Below are 14,685 nucleotides of genomic sequence, written 5' to 3'. Positions count from 1 at the left end.
CTCCCAGCGAAGAGAATATGAGTGGAAATTGCCATGGTAGGTTATTTTTAATGGGTCTTCCCCTCCTTCCGAGTCAATTGAGCAAGTATTATTAGATTTTTGTTTGTACATGCGTTTGCCCGCCGCTGTCGCAAACAGAAAAAAACAGGGCAGAGAGGAATTGATGCCGACCTTGAAGGAGAATCAATAAGTTGACGGCTATTCAAAAGTGCTGAATGCACACCAACACTGTGTCCTCCATTGTTTTAAATGCAATTGCCTCCAGAGAGGTATTGATGGTTGTTTAGTATTGATGATGTGTCCCAGTAGCCAAATACAGGTGATATGGAAAGGTCTAAACTATCAAGGCCTTCGTGCCTTAGTGAGAAGTGATTTTGACTGAGATGAACTTTGTGTGTTTGTTTCAGCAGTCTACTTCCTACTCACACATTCAACTTCAATAACAAACACCCAGGATGTGACTTTCTGTTATGGAGAACTGAACAAGAGAAAGAGGGGGAGGAAAAGAGAGAAAGAGGAGGGACATTTTTTTAATTTTTCACTGTCTGCGTTATTTGAAAGCTCCATGAGGCTTTGTGATCTCATGAAGCCACTCGAGACACTGCGTGAAGGGACCGATGGCAACTGAAAAATCCTTCAAACATTTCTGTTCAAACAGCTGCCTGCTGCCTAACCACCACAAAAAAAATAATTCCTGGAGATTTGTATATAAATTTGAACTATTACGCAAAAGGCCCTCACAACCACTAGACAATCTCTTTTTCACAGCCTCTTTTCCCTGACAATACCCAACTCCAACCACCCTCCAATCCAACTCCCCCAAAACCCTTCACATTTTCACACTTTTTTGGAACTAATTCTCAAAAGCAGCTGAAGAGATAAATGGCACTAAAATTAGAGCCTAATCCGCCCAACTCTCCATGTGGAGACATGGAGAAAGTAGATTTGTCAAGCCTTGATTTAGCATTATTCTTTCATTATAAAAGTAGCACTCTTCACGCAGCTTAGCAATATACGAAATGGCTCAATCAGTCTCATGTGGAACATTAAAGTCAGAATGTGGAAGGGGGAGGATGGAGTAAGGGCCTAGCTGTGAACCCAGTAAATGTAGCATTGTGTTGATGCCATTATTGTGTTGCCAGCATTATTATTCCTACCTGTGCTGCACTCTTCAACTCAGAGGGTTCTCCCTTGAAAATGAAATGTGCCAAAAACAGAAGAGCTGCTCCACCAGGGGATTGTAGGAAATCTGGGCCACTGTGTTGGGTGTGTAAAGTGTGTAACACTGGGCTTGGAGTGGAGTTTTTTTCTATTTCGTCTTTTAAATCCAACCAGCTCAGGCAAAGAGCCAGCTACCAACATTATCAGGTGGATTTTCAAAAGAACAAAAGCTCCTCTTCGATTACTACACTCTGCCAGTGGAAAAAAGCGGAACAGAAACCCCATCAAGCACACACACTCAGTCTGTGTGTGCACATACACATTTATAGCTCCCGGTCCTTGGTATTTTGTCCAAATTCATTTCTTTCAGAAGATTATTTCTCTGATAATCTCACACTTTCCTCTTTTTACTTATCTCTTCAGTAAGGTCCTAAAAACTGGCTGTGATATTAGAAGTGCAAAGGTCCAAACTTAAGCTGAGAGACAGAGAGGAAAGCATATCTCTTAGCTCGCTGTATCTAATCACATTCACAACATAAGTGTATTTCATATTTTTGGAGAGATAAATGTAGAAGGCGAAAATTTTTTTCATATTTGACTGCAAACAGGGAAAGCTAAAACTTATGTTGCCTGGTAGCTGCCAGTGGACAAGCAGTGTTAGGAGAGGAAAACTATGGCCTGAGCAAGATAAAGGATATCCACAGTGTACAGGGGCAGGAAGAAGACAGCGAGAAGGAGGAGGGTGATGGGCAACAGGGCAAAGGCTTGACCCTTGTGGGTCAATAGGTGATTAGTAACATTTATCATACCTCCACGAGCTGCTAAATGAGAAACCAGGCAGCTTCTCTATACAGAATCTAGCCACATTTCGATGTCAAAGTCCAAATGAAGGCTGGGCCCACTGCAGTCAAACAGATGCCATGTGTTTATGACAGAGACAAATACTGGAATCCCTAAGTGGAACAACATGCCATGCTGGCACACAGAAGCGGCAGCGAAACGTTACATCATTTTGACGATTTAATGAGCACAGCCTGGATTAGATCAGAAGTTTAAATACCTGCCAGTGCCAATATAAAAGCTTGTATTTCATGCTTCATGAGAGAGGCTAAAAAGTAAGTTTCACTCGATAGGAAAACAATGGTTGGAGGATGAAGGGGCTGCGGTTGTGGTTAAGGGGGAGGCAAGCCACGCTGTCTAAGTCCTGATCAGAGTCATGCAAGGTATCTGAAAGCAGGGAATCCATGGAGCCACAGCTCAGCCACACTGACATTCACATGGTGGAAATGACAAAGAAGCAATTGAAAGCCGGGACTGTATTTGGCCCAGACTTATCAGAATACACCCCACCCCCCCAGGGGACTGTCCGCCAGGACAGTGGCTCTCTGAAGAAGCACGGCAGCTCAGTATTGTTTCGCTGCTCTGGACAAGTGGACTTGAGTTCGAGTGGGTATCCTGGGCCAGGGGCCAACTGAAAATGAAAACACGCTGTTGTGTGCAAGGACAATTAGGACACACACTCACGCAACAGACATCCATCAAAGTGAAGATGACAGTTAATTTCATAAACAAAACAAACATAGCCTTCTTGTTAGCCACTTAATAACTTGTGCATGGGCAGAAAATCTACAATGATGCTACTAGACGTGAAATGTACAAACAAAACACAAATTAGAGATGGCATTCCATTTTAATATCCCACACGCACTGAGAAGATTAACAGTTTTCAGTTGCAAACACAAGCTTCCAAGTCCCTCAGGCAAATCACTCAAGGCACTCAAGCATGATCCAAAAGCAAAGAAGATATTTTCAGGTATTCACACAGGAGGTGCAGTGCTGAACTGAAATTGATGAAGTTGATGATCCTTCTAACATGCGACAGATGCAAAAATGAAAAAACTAAAAGAAAACAAATATCTCCTGGTGAAAAAGCAGTGGCACACATGTAGAAGACACTGACGAGGTATCTAGTGTTTATGGTGATAAGAGCCGACGACGGTGTCAGGGTGCTGTAATCAAAATGAAACACGTAATCTCCACGGCAGAGTTAATACGTCACTTCCTGTCTCTTTCTGCCGCACCCGGCTGCTCCACCTCTCGCCTGAATAATGCGGTTGTGAACGCGTCTGTGCAGAAAATCTTCCTCTGTGTTGTGCACGTGTGTAAGGCAGACTCTGGGTAAACTCTGTAGCCAATTCTCTGGATTTTACCCAGAGGTCATGTCTAAAAACATCTTAAGTAAAACACAGAAGGATACAAAGGATCCTTGTTATTGTTGTTTGGGATTTAAATTCAGGTATGAGCACATGTGAATGCAGCAATTTTGCATGTTTAACAATTTTATCCTTACAACACTACAAGCTCAAAAATTTAAATCGAAAATTGAAACATTATATGATCACCACTGAAACTGTAAAATGTAACTGATAAATATAAATAGCGTAACACTGAGACAAACGCGATGATTTAACACTTCAGGCATCCCAGTAATGTTAGGGATCAGCGCTGCATGAAAAGCCAAGTAAGCAGTATGTTCACTCATTGGTGTGACAATGAGAAGAACTCCAAATGCTCTGCAAACCGTTTTCTCATCAACTGTCATATTCCTGCTTCCATTGTCTGAGCTCACTGCTGAACTACACCAGTCACCTCTGTGTTGGGAGTGATGGAGGAACAGTGTGGTTCAAGAGAGGAAACTGAAGGGGAGCAAGTGAAATCAGCATCAGGAAACGCTCACTACATCTCTACTCCACAGTTACACAACTCAAACACATGGATCTTATACTAATGATCAATGACGCTTTATACTTTGCTACTGGGGTGTGACGGAAGTGTTGATGTACACAACATGCTTGTTAAGGCCATATAGGAGGATATTTGTATTTGCCTTCCGCATCTCTCTTATCTCTGATGCTGAGTTTGACAGTGAAATCTCTGAGTCACTCACAGTCCTTGAATGTGGTAAAGATCACTCTCTCGACAAAGACGGCCACTGTCTGCTGCAAGAACTTGACTTGTAGTGGGTACAGCACAAACCACTCAAGAGGAGTTTTCAAGCCTTAATCCTGTTGACCGTGTGGATCTTTTATGTATTACGAACTGCATCCTGTAATGCTTAGCAAGCTCAAACTAGGTGTGTCCCGGAGTGATCCAGCAGGGATTGAGGCCATCAAGGCATTTTTAATGGGCTAAAACTCAATCTCCTTCCAATCCTTCTTTTTTGTCATAATCTAAACACTGAAATCTGTTCCTTTATGCAAAGCGTTGCATTGCAAATGATAGAACTGCAAAGCAGCATGAACAAATAAACAGGAATTTCCGTTAAATATTTTTCAAAACTGACAAACAACAATAGCATGCGTTTGAAGGTGGAAACACTTGTGTTCACAAGTGCTGAATTTGAACTGAAATATCCATTCTTCTCATCTCGTTGAGAAGAAAATATCTAGATATAGAATATCTAGAACAGGCTGTGATTTCGCATACCCATCTAATAATCCAGAAATCTCTGTGTGTCTGTGAAACGCATATATCGCGAACCATTTAACTTATCAGCTCACACATTATGTTCAGTATTAGTACAATTTTAATAAACACCTGACCAACGCTCTGTAGCAGAGACGAAGTGACTCATCAATGTAGGTGACACTGTCGATCACGTCAACAGCGCATTCACGACAATCTGAATCTCCACATTGGGGTTCTGTGTGCTGAGTCGAGCTTCACCCGACATTGAATAATTAGATAAACTGCTCTTTGTGCAGCAGCAGTGGAAAGCTGCAACCATTGCTTTAGTCCCAACAAACAGCCCATTCCAACCAGGCCTGTTCAGTGCGGGCATTGCAATAGTAGTATCTAATGTCATGTAGGAAAATACAAATATATATTAAATGAAATCTGGGATCAAACAAACATCCATAAGTCCAACTGTGAACAAAAAACAGCCAATTTGTGAGTTGGCAATGGGCAGTGGGCAGCTGAGTAGGCAGTGACTAAGAGAACTAGTGATGGAACAAATGGGAGGTTCTGCAGAAATCACCCTGGAACACAGAGCAGAGCTGTGCACAGAAGCCTTGTGCAACACAGTCGACACATTTCACTCTCACAGAGCCTGGAAACAATACGCTTGGGGCTTCCACCTTCATTTAGATGAAAATGGACCTCCTCAAGAAGAAATAGAGTCATTTTTAACTCCCCCTCTCGCTACGAGTCGGCCTCCTGTAATGTGCCCAGTCAATGGACTGTGGGTCTATTCAACTGCAGGCAGCCCACAGCACAGCCATAAATAATGTAGGGCAGCTCACATGAAACCCTAATCACCATTGTGCTGTCACCCAACATTGAAGATTGCTTGTTTAATTTACTGCACTGCATCTGTCTCAGTTCTGGCCAATTTAGTTTCATGATTTCAATAGGCGTTCCAGGTATTTATCAATGTGCTTTTCACCTGACGCCATGAATCAATTAGAACGCAATGTTCATGTATCCAGGTCTGTGTTTGTATGTGTTTGTGTTCATGCGTGTTTTGGGTGATGGTGTGTACGTGTGCCATGAAGAACAAATAAGAAAGCTGCAGCTTGTGAAACAACAAAGGCTGAGAAGAAGCCATCAACACTCAATAACCAGAGCTCATTATTGGCCATATACAGCGTGCTTCATTACATTACTATTCCATTAGCATGCAGGCATTTGCATATTCCAGTCACCTCTTTACTGAGGCTGTTGATCATAAATGGCAGCCATATGCTGCCTGGTGCGCCATATTACAGAATTATTACTGCGACACATAAAGCCAAGAAAATGAAAATTATGTTGACACAAAATTAAAAACAAATCAAAGGATCTGCCATTATTGATAGTGTCTCACAGTCTCACTGACTGAAAGAGTATAATTTATAGCCATGGGTTATGCTTTCTTGCTGGCAAACATCTGCAGGCTGAGTTTGCTGGGTGCATATCTGATACTTCCTTACAATTATGTACAGTTTACTTTTTATATGAGTCAACTGCAAATAATACAAACGCAACAAATATTTCTGCAGCATTTATAGAAAGAAGACAGGGGAGATTAATTAGCGCTTTAAAAACAAACATAAAGGTAAATGTGATTAGCCAATAATGGACTTTTGCTGCTCTGTTTTTGGTGGTCATTTTAGCTTCACGTCAACTCCTCTTGCAAACACACTCATCTAACAGGCTCTGTACTAGAACAGTGCAGCATGACAGTGATCTGGTGCGATGGCTCTTCACTGTGTCTGGCTGCACTATGATGACAGCCAGTGGAGACAGAATAAGTAGCAGCGGCTCACTAGCTACATAGACTTTGCTTGCACAAGCCAAGGCAGCAGAGCAGCACAATAACGATGCTATGAGCTCAGCCACTTACGCCCAGCTAGCCGTTCAAGCTAGAAGCAGCAACAGCTGAATCATCCTTGTTCAGGACCATTGTGTCTTCACCATGGCGTTTACTTCACACTGATAAATGTGGCCTATGGCAACTCAAGCTAATGGGCAGGCAGCTGCAACCCCAGTAGATGCAGAATACACTGTCAACTGCCACACACTCCCACACAGGAGGCACAATGGAGAGGATTTGTTCCACTCAAATCAGTGTTAAGATGCTTTGGCTTGTGCAGTGCTTTGAAAGTGGACATGGCCACTGCACAGGAGACTCACATGTTATGTTGCCTATAAGAATGACACAGAACCTGTCAACAGTCTTAATTAGGAAGCTGAGATCTGGTACGATGAAGAGAACTCCAAGTGATAAGTAACTAAGAGCAGGGGTCGGACACCTCCCGCCCAGAAGACCGTTTGATCCAGCCTGTGATATCATTTATAAAAGTACAAAAAACTAAATATATTATTTTATTCAGCAAAAAAATGAATTACTATCTTTGCGAGCCATGCAGGGCTCTACCAAAGGTGAGGATTTGTTTGAACAAGATATTTTGTCAAAAAACAGCTGTGACTGACATCACCATCAGACGTCCGACGCCTCGCCACAGAGAAGCAGTTCCAGGCATCGCATTAGAGGGCTTAGTGTAATATGTGTTCAATGAGTCTGTATGGCCCTCGAAGGATGTTATAAAAACTAAAATGGCCCTTGATAGGAAAAAGGTTACCCACCCCTGCACTGGTGGATTTGTTTGATAATCATTTATTCATTCAAGTCATTTGCTTTTTACAAGCAAAACCACAAAAAACATTCCCAGGTTTTTCCATTGTGAGCTTTTCTTTGCTTTTGTCTGCTTTTTTTATCACTTTAAACTGAACTTTTTCATCTGTAAGTGGGAAACACCAACGCATTTGATGACATCAACTTGGACTCGTTGTAGGGAAAATAATCGATGAATCCATAAAGAAAATAACCATTAGTTGCAGACATAATCTGGAGCCATTCAGAGTGACAAGTGTAATCTTTTTGCCTACTTAGATATTTTTCTATCTGGCACCTGAGCTGTATTCTTTTGAATATATATTCTATTGTCAAAGATTCAAGTTACTAAAAAAAGAGAAACTGAAATCAAACCAATGGCCACAGAGCAGATGGAGGGTTTTGAACAAAAATCTGACTGCAGACACACACTTGGCTCGAAGTAGTACTGGTGTTTTAAAGAGCGCTTAAGGACAGATTGGCTAGTCAGACATCTGTGTAAGTGACACCGACTATCTGGCTCGCTGTCTGACTCATGGCAGCAGAGGGTTAACTTGGCAGCTCAGCAGTTCGACGCTGCTCTAAAAGGAATATTAGCAGCATGTCCTCCAGTTCTGACAGAGAGGGACCAACAGGAAAAAAGGAGGACAGAGAGAAAAAGAGAGATGGAGAAAAGGCAACAAGCAAAGGGGTGGGTGTGCGAATCCAATTTCCAGTGACAGTGTGCTCAGGATCACTGTTTCAGTTAGAGAACATATCATCTGTCAAAAGTTAATGGCAGTGTCCTGGGGAAAATGAAGGAAAATAGAATGGAGACCATTCATTAAGACGATGGGGGATGGGGGAGTGTGTCGAAGCCACAGGTCTGCTCAACTGTCTCCCTGGGAAAATAAATATATACACAAGCCATTATTTGTGCCTTTACGAGGTATGAGGGCAGTCACGATCAAGGGCTAGTTGTCATGCTACAGAGATAATATTAGCGCACATGCCTGAAGAGGAATCTGTGGGCCCAAGCACAGAGCTATCACTGGAAATTAAGAGGTCGGTCTGGCTGCCTGGTAGGATGGCTGGCAGGCTCGCCAAGAGCCCGGCCAGCCTGTCTCTCACTCAGAGCTGTGGATGTACTCAGTGGAAGCAATTGATACCATTGTTTTATGGAGAGGAGGGTGGAGGGGGATTAAGATCCAACAATAGGCCTCTTTCACTGGAAATGTCAGCCGTCACGCCGGGGGACAGTCCGACCGGGCAGAGACACTTTCATAAAAAGCCAAGGTACAAAATGAGCGTGGAAAATAATATGAAACTCTGTGAAAAGTGCAATGAAATGCTGTAACATGGGCCAGAACGTTCACATGCCAAATGGTAGAAATGCAATCTTGAACATGTGACAACATTCTATGGGAAACTTTACAGCACAGATCATGCGAAACGGAAGCAGTGAAAATAAATACAGGGCTTTCTGTTTATTATTGTTCGGTATGATCTTCATCTTGATCTTTTTCTCAAAATAAATAAAATAAAGAGAAATCAGTACAACAACGGCAGTTACAGATGTCGATAATTTCAAGGTCTGCCAAAACAATCCGAAGCTTAAAACACACCCCAAATCAATAACCAGGATAAGAGGTTATATTGGGCTTTAGCTCAGCCTAATTAGATAAAAGGAGACAAATGTGGCCTGATTCTTCAGGCAAATTAACGTAGTGAGAAACCTAAAATATCACAACCGATAATCCATTCTGGGGCATTTTATTATGAGGCTATAAAAGGAAAGATATAAAGTTCTCTCTCTGAGTGCTTTGATAACCCCACTGGCCTTGGACCTCTTTGAAAGTCTTACTCCAAAGGTTTGAGGTGAATATAAAAGCACAAGTTGTAGTGAGGTACCCTGCCACTTTAAGACTGGGATGAAACCAAGTTATTCTACCACTCTGACCTAATTGCTCTCTCGCTCTCCCGACATGAACACTGGGAGCTGTGCACTCTGACATGTAAAGATTATTTAATACCATCAAAGCCATAAAAAGAGGAATAAAAGGAAGTGGTGTGAAAAGGAGAGGGGGGTTAACTCTCATGAGGCTGACAGGGCCGTGCAGGCCAGTTTGCCGTGTGGAGCGCGGCAGTACAAGAGAATCAGTATGCAAAAGCCTACCTAATAATGTGCCGCTGGCCTATGTGAGTGGAGCTCCCACATCCCAACATCACAGCGGCCCCATTCCCCCTCCAAAAAAAAAAAATCCACTCAGACTCCGCTACACTCTCCTGGTATCGGCTCCCACCCTTCTTCTCTCCTCCTTTTCCCACACTCGCCCGAGTCCCTGAGGCAATGACTACGTCATCGGGCACAACTGCCAAACCACTGTAATATCCCAATTTATTTCTACTTATTCTGACAGAGTCGGGGCCTGTTTCATTTAGGTCAAGGCTGGTTTTATTAGTGCAAAGCTACACTGCTTGGTTTCACTGGACTCCGTTTGTGGGACTGTTTCTCTATTAGGCCAAAAACATCATTTGCTGAAACCAAATGGATTTTATTTGCTACATCAATAAATTGGCGAACCAAAACATGAACACATCGACACTGGCTCTTAACAACCAAGCACGTTGTGTTTTTTCCTATTTACAGCAGAGTGAAAATCGTAATTCTGCATGGTTGTTTTCACTGAAACAAAGCTACTGCAGACTGAGCGTGTGGGACTGGGTAGAGGTGTTTACTATTAAAAGGAGCTGGATGACATCACTGGGGTGCCCTGCCATCGTGGGGACCATGTCTCATCTGTCAGTGCCTGATCAGTTTGTGCCGTGAGTCAGACTGGCTCGTCAGCAACGGGGAGCAGGCCACTGTGGTGAGGCTGCCTCTATCACGACAGACTGCACCACCTGACACACTCTAGGCTTTCTCAGAGGAAGCTGGGGCCGAAAGCAAAATTAATATGACTCAATATGGTGACCTGCACGGATGACAACCTCTATTCGCAACTGATAATAATAGGAGGAAGGAAAAACTGCACTCACTCTCCTTTTTGCACAAATTATTATAAGTGACCCAAAATTCAACACAAAAAGTTGACTTTATATAATTTCATTATACAGAAGAAAAGAACAACATAATTTGAGTGTGTCTATTGAATGCAATTAGATTGAACCTTCAAATTCCCTGCACAAATTTGACCCAAAATATGACACATCTTGCCTTTCATCACTCATTGTCCATTAGATAAAGTAATCTGTTCCACACGAGATGAGCAAACAAAAAAGAACTGTCATCAAATGTGACAAATAAACCTGACAAAGCTTGGAGCTACTGACTCACTACCAGTGTTAACTGAGAAGAAAAAAAAAATTTCCTTTCCAGTGTCATTTGCACTTGACTTTTTACAATCTGCAGAGGAAGGAGAGGGGCCGTGGTGAAGGGACGGGGGATGCAAGTGTGCCACTGCCTCCCCGACGATGACACATTTAGTACCATGTGAAACTTGTGAGGCTTTTAACTGGCACTGTTCACACGAAGAGAGAGAGACGACTTCCCGTTGACGCTCGACAGAGAGGGTTTGACGGTATCACGTTAAATCTCTCGCCTTGTGCTACAGAACAGAACGGCACTGCAGTTTTACAACACTGAGCGGTGGATCGCCTTGAATAAACACATATATAATTCCATTAGTTATTTGGTTTTGAATGCATTGTTGTAAAAACTCTTCTAAATGTCCCTCTATAATGTAGGAGGAAGCAGCATGGAGGAACATGTGACTAGAGCTGCTGTCAGTGATGATTTTGGGATATAATTTCTCTCATTAAGTCAGACCACAAATTAATATATCAGATTTACTCAGTGATAGATCACCACATCCCTACCACTGAGAAAGAAACCACATTTTTAGAATTCAGTACGGCCATGACGTGGGATCAGGCATTACATTAAAACACACATCTAAAGGTTAGTATTAAAATTTGTATCTAATGTGACAGTTTACCAGGCAGGTAAACAAATCTGACATTTAACCAAAGCAATTATAGTGATAGCACAACCTTTAATCATTGACTAGAATTAGATGGACAGCAATACTCCAACTAATGACATTATTCAGAATAAGACATCATTTTGATCATGATGTTTAAACGAGTTGCTCATTAAATATTCCATTGATATCCTCTTTTACATGTTATACAGTATAGTGTGTTTATGACTCATGTCAAAAGTATGTCCTACTACTTGTGTACACTCGAACCCAGGACATGTGCCGTTAAGCAGTATCAAGTAAGTTGATGTCACAAAATGCTGTTAAAACCACTGTGGTAATGTGATTAAAGTTGTAATTCTCAATAAGTCTTTATTTGATAATTGTGTATTCGGGGTATGACCTTACTTGGGTTAAGGTCATCAGACAATGCTGTCTCAGCAAATGTGTCTAACGTGAATCATTAAAAAGATGACGTGACAGAGAGGGAAAACCCTGAGAAACACCAAATCTCCCACTGGGTGACTTGTCCTCTACTGCATCTTGCTCTAAATGTCACACGTTTTCACAGGAAAGAGCATCTTCCTCGTCCATCCCCACACACACACACACACACACACACAGACACTTTCATGTCTGCAGCCAGAATCAGAGAAGTGGAGAGAGGAATCTGTGGTATCCTTAAGTTTCAATCAGCATATTTGTGCAGGGCATCGACTTAACGGATTACTCAAACAAAAGCAAACTCTTGCAAAGTGCTTGTTACAGCCGTAAATGAAGGGTAATGAGCACTGTAATCTGTGGTTTTTACAAGACAACATTTTACAAGATAACACTGCAGGTCTGTGGCGCTGCAGGGTATATGTAAAATAAATGTTATAACACAGCGCTGACATTTTATTTGCTGGGATCCAGACACCTCCAGTTGGCACATTATCTTGACAGGGGTTAATCACAGGTGTTAACAAATTGGTTGAGATGTCTGTCAGTTTGCTGAGGTACTTTTGTGCGAGAGCGTGTGTTGTTGATGCAACAGAGGAATGCAAGCGTGTCTCGGGTCAACAAGTTTGCAGCTCTTTATTAGAGCACATGAGAAGAATGCAGGCTGTGGTTGCCCCCTCTGTGGAGTGAGCTCCTGTCTGCTCATCCACCCAAACCAAACTGTACCGGGCTGATTTATACTGCAAGGAAAATCATTGGCATTAAAGAGCACATATCCCTGCAGACTATTTATGAACCGGCTACTCTAAGACAAGCCGATGAGATCGTCAATGACACATCTCATATTCTGCAGTATGAGCCGCTGCCCTCTGTTCGGAGAAAGATTTTAAATAGTGGCTGATAAAGCCAGAATTGGAACTGGAGGATGATGATATCTCAGCTCGCTTGGTGTTGCTTATCTATTTATGCTTGTACTTTTTTTATTGGATGTTATGCATTTACTTTTTACAGATTTTTGCTTACTGCATTCATTAGGATTTTTGTACATGTAGAAGTGCATGTATTTGCAATATGGTCAGGCACGCACTCTTTAGTACCATGTAATGTATTGCCATGTTTGTTTTATGATGGGGATTCGTGCATGTGTACATATATATATATGTGTGTGTATTTCTATAGTTGCAGGGGTGGGTAGAGCTTTGTGGGACGATAAAGTTAATCTTGAATCTCACATTAACTGAGACGAATCCTGATATCATATCCACAGCCACTTGAATCGTGCTATAGAGCAAAGTTCACCACGTTATCTGCGAGGAAGCAACGCAGACCCAAATCTGCAAAAGGCACAATGTGGAAATACAATTCCTGCACATTCCCTACTCCTGACGCTGCAAAAACAGAAACACGCTCAGACACATTGTCACACGCCTGTAACTCCACATATTCCCACTTTAGTGAAGCAGCCTTTCCCTGTGGTTCGCAGCTTGTTCTTTTGCTAATTGACTCCAAGTGTCAGCGTGGACGTGTGTTTACAAGCGGAGGAGACGCGTTAGCTTCGCGTGCTAACAAGCGTCCACTGAACACAACAACGTCGCTCGCACCGAACATTAGCTGGTTAGCTTGTTATTAGCTACTTTCCTATTTTTTAACAATGCTAGAAGTGGTCGTGAACTTCACGGGAGTTCCCCTCCAGCTGTTCACTCGCTTTCTGTCAGCGTTAAAAAAAATAAACGGTAACATAACCCGACCAAGCGTGACGCATTTAAAATCCTCCAGGTGAACAGAGGGGTTCACACGGTTAACCCCCGCCACAGGCTAACACCTGGAGGGAGGCTGTCAAATGTTGACAAGCTGTCACTGACAAGTGGATGTGGATAATACCTGGGACCTGTTGACTCCTCCTCCCCGGTCCCCTGCTCGGACTGTTCCTGCTCCTGCTGCTGGAAACTTATTCTTCTTCTTCTTCTTCTCCTCCTCCTCCTCCTCCTCCTGCTGCTTCTTCTTCTTCTTCGCTGCTGCTGCTGGAAGTTGCAGCTGTATTTCTCTGTTATTTCTCCTCAAAGTTTCCCGTCGCCTCTTCAAAACCTCTCCTCTCGCAAGCCGCCGAGTGAAATTAGCCTCCTCTCTTCCTCCTCCCCCTCCTCCTCCTCCTCCTCTTGGTCTAACGCGGAGGTGAAGAGCCGCGTCTCAGGGCGCAGGGACAAGTTTGGCACAGCTTTGCTCAGAGGCAGCGGAGGAAACCATTGCAGTTGCGTCCTCTGGCTGTGAAATCCAACACCAGCCCCGACCCCGCCCCTCTCCTTTTATGGGGGGGCCAGTCCCTCACGTAAAACACCGAAAAGTAAAAGTGGATGATGTCCCCGCTCTCCTCCAGATGTGCTCCCTGCTCTGCTGGAGGGATGTAAGGCGACAGGAGGACAGAACAACGTTCGTTTTACTGCACTTTACTTGTGCGTCTCGTCCTCTCAGCTCCTCTGAGCTTCACTGAAAAGATGCACAAAAACTCCCATCAGGCAGCTTCTGGTGTTGGGGAGGAACGAGCCTGATGCTTAACCCTTCAAGTGAGGTTAAACTCAGCGGTGCCTTCGGAGAGTGTGTCATTATTTAACAGATAAAGGTATAATGCAACCAAACAGGTTCGCAGTGGAGAGGAAAAAGATATGGGGCTTGTATTGTAGCAATAATGTTTGTGAATGTATGTGAGACTGTATCTCATTCTGCTCATGAGTTGTAAAATTTGTAAATGTGGAAAAGAATCTGCAAATGGGTTCTGATATTTGCTAATGTGCACTGAAATCTGCAAATGTGTGTTTAGAATCTGTGAGTGCGTTCAAATTTGAAAATGCCCCAAAAAATCTCTAAATGTGAATTTAGAATCTGTGTGTGTGTAATCCAATTTGTGAACGTGTAACAGAATCTGAAAATGCTCTGCTGAGATATGCGAATGTGTACAGGAATCTGCAA

At 42.9% G+C, this 14,685-nt stretch overlaps 1 protein-coding gene across 7 annotated transcripts in view; it reads right to left on the bottom strand.

Annotated features, from left to right (window-relative positions):
* raraa (retinoic acid receptor, alpha a) overlaps nucleotides 1-14,300 on the bottom strand; it is a 145,391-nt gene extending 131,091 nt beyond the window's left edge. For 6 of the 7 annotated variants that reach the window (XM_034571609.1, XM_034571605.1, XM_034571607.1 and 3 more), the window contains exon 1: nucleotides 13,603-14,300. The gene's annotated coding sequence lies outside the window, so the exon portion shown is untranslated. The remainder of the gene's footprint in view (nucleotides 1-13,602) is intronic. The other variant, XM_034571612.1, reaches the window with a different exon arrangement.
* Nucleotides 14,301-14,685: the final 385 nt, after the last annotated feature.

Source organism: Hippoglossus hippoglossus, chromosome 19 (genome assembly GCF_009819705.1).
Source record: "Hippoglossus hippoglossus isolate fHipHip1 chromosome 19, fHipHip1.pri, whole genome shotgun sequence".
Taxonomy (NCBI): Eukaryota; Metazoa; Chordata; class Actinopteri; order Pleuronectiformes; family Pleuronectidae; genus Hippoglossus; species Hippoglossus hippoglossus.
Note: the sequence above shows the minus strand (reverse complement) of the source record. Positions and strands in the feature narration are given on the sequence as shown.